Here is a 3,049-nt window from a genome sequence, read left to right on the forward strand (position 1 = left end):
TCAATATAAGCAGATTGGGATAATCCTATTATCCGCTTTGATCTATCTCTATAGAGTCGAAGACCCAGTATATAGGAGGCTTCTCAAAGATCTTTCATGGAGAATTGCTGTGATAACCATACTTTCACCGTAGTTAACATACCTACATCATTCCCAATGAGTAGAATGTCATCTACATACAGAACCAAGAAGGTAACCTTATCTCCACTGTACTTCCTGTAGAAACAGGGTTCATCCGGATTCTGCTCGAAGTCAAACAATTTGACAGCAGAGTAAAAATGGATGTTCCAACTTCTAAAGCTTGCTTAAGTCCATAAATGGATCTAATAAGTTTACATACCATGTTTTCCTGACCTGCAGCAATGAAGCCTTGTGGCTGCTGCATATATATTTCTTTAGTAAGATCTCCACTCAGGAATGCAGTTTTGACATCCATTTGCCAAATCTCATAATCATGGTATGCTGTTACAGCTAGCAGGATCCTAATGGATTTAAGCATGGCCACAAGCGAAAAGGTTTCCTCATAATCGATGCCCTCTTTCTGAGTGTACCCTTTCACCACCAGACGAGCCTTGAAGGTCTCAACCTTACCATCGGGGCCCTTCTTCCTCTTGTAAATCCATTTACAACTGATTGCTTTTACCCCAGAGGGTGGATCTACTAGAGTCCAGACTCCATTGGTCTCCATTGAGTCCATCTCTGCTCTCATTGCCTCCACCCACTTCTGGGAATCTATGTCCAACATAGCTTCCGTGTAAGTCACGGGATCCTCCTCACTAGTCAAGGTTTCCACCAGCTAACTATCCTGGTCATAACCATAACAGACTGGTGGCCTGGATACCCGAGTGGATCTTCTAGGTTGGTCACTACCTAGAACTTGTGGGACATCTCCCACTGCTCCTGAGCTCTCCTCATCAAGAACAACTTCCTGACGATGAAAGTCCAGGATATAGTCGGTTTCCAATAATTGCGCATTACGACTGCAGAACACTTTCTGCTCACTTGGGTCATAAAATAGGTAACCTACCGAGCCTTTTGAGTAGCCTACAAATAGGCAACGGCTGGTCTTGGATTTCAACTTGTTTGCACTCATTCTTTTAACGTGTGCTGGACAACCCCAAATCTTCAAGTGTCTAACACTTGGTTTCTTTCCGGTCCAAAGTTCATATGGAGTATTCGGAACCGATTTGGTTGGAACCCGATTCAGCACATAAATCGTAGTCTCTAATGCGTAACCCCAAAAGGATGTGGGTAACTCTGAGTGTATGAGAAGCGACCGGACCATATCCAATAAGGTCCTATTCCTCCTCTCTGAAACACCGTTAAGTTGTGGTGTAGCAGGAGGAGCTAATTGTGATACTATCCCATTGTCCTTTAAGTAGTCCCTGAATTCGTCAGAGAGATACTCCCCACCTCGATCTGATCAAAGGGCCTTAATTACTCACCCTAACTGTTTCTCGACCTCTTGTCTAAACTCTTTGAACTTTTCAAAGGATTCAGACTTGTGTCTCATTAGGTACACGTAACCGTATCGTGAAAAATCATCTGTGAAGGTGATGAAATACACGTGTTGATTTCATGTCCTAACACTCAGGGGAGCACATACATCAGTATGTATTAGGTCAAGTGTGCCCGTACATCTTTCAGGCTTACCGTTAAATGGTCGTTTCGTCATCTTGCCTTGTTGGCAAGTCTCACAAGTGGGAAGATCTTCTACAGTTAGAAAATCCAAAGGACCATCCTTTACCAACCTTGTGATTCGGTCAACACCGATGTGGCCAAGTCGATAATGCCACAGACACGTGGGATTAACTATATCACGAACTCTCTTCTTAGGGATTTCAGCTGACGTAGTTTTGGTTATGTTAGTTTCTAGAGAAGGATGTAGAACATAGAGACCATTCTCCAGTTCCCCGTATGCGATGAATCTGTTATTTCTTTTAATAGTAATCATATTACTAAAGAAGACAAAATAACCATTTGCACATAGTTTTGAGACAGAAATCAAATTTTTCCTTAAATTTTGCACATAAAGACAGTCTTTCAGTACAATTGTTCATTCTCTAAAAATTAATTCCACGGTTCCTATGGCCGCAGCTGCAACAGTTGCAGAAGTCCCCAAGAAGAGTGTGACTTCTCCTTCACTCAGCCTTCTACTTACCTTGAACCCCTGCAGTGAGTTACAAGCATGAGTTGAAGCCTCAGAGTCAATACACCAGGATGCAGAAGCTACCAACAAATTGGTTTCTATAACACAAGTTTCGAAGTTACCTTTCTTGGATTCTAGGTAGGCAGGACAGTTCCTTTTCCAGTGGTCGGTCTTCTTGCAGAAGTGACAGGCATCTGATGCTTTGTCTTTCTTCTGCTTCTTGCTCTTAGCGGCTTTCTTCTGAGGCTTCTTTGCCTTCCTCTTTCTCTTGCCTATCTTGCCAGCTTCAACAAGCATGGCTACAGGCTCATCCTTTCTAATCAGTTCATCAGCTCTTTGCAACATATTGCTGAGCTCTTGTAAGCTGACATTCAGCTTGTTCATGTTATAGTTCATGATGAACGGATTAAGGGAAGGAGGCAAAGAGTTAAGGATAGCATCTATCTGGGTTGCAAGGTCCAACCCGGATCCAAGAGCCTCCAGTTCGTTGATGTATCCCATCATCCGAAGACAATGGTAGTGAACTTGTTGACCCTTGGACATTTGTGCGGTCATGAACTGTTTCAAGACCTTTTGTCGAGTAGAACGATTCTGCTCTTCATACATTGTCCTGAGACTGTCCAATATGTCTTTGGCAAGTTCGATCTGATCGAACTGCCTCTGTATCGGGTTGTCTAAGGAGGCAATGATGTAACACCGGGCAAGGGAGTTTTTCTCCTCCCATTCTTGATAGTCTCTCCTTCGGGCCTCAGAAGCCCAATCAACCAGACGCTCCGGGGCAGGATTCTTTGCCACTTTGTCCAGCTTTTCAAAAGCTAGGACTAGCATAAGGTTCCTGTTCCAGTCAGCATAGTTTGGGCCCTTCAACTTGTTGTCATCAGGCAGTTTTGCAAAAGATCC

This window comes from Nelumbo lutea, chromosome 1, assembly GCF_056320005.1.
Source record: "Nelumbo lutea isolate HS-2025 chromosome 1, American lotus-T2T, whole genome shotgun sequence".
Taxonomy (NCBI): domain Eukaryota; kingdom Viridiplantae; phylum Streptophyta; class Magnoliopsida; order Proteales; family Nelumbonaceae; genus Nelumbo; species Nelumbo lutea.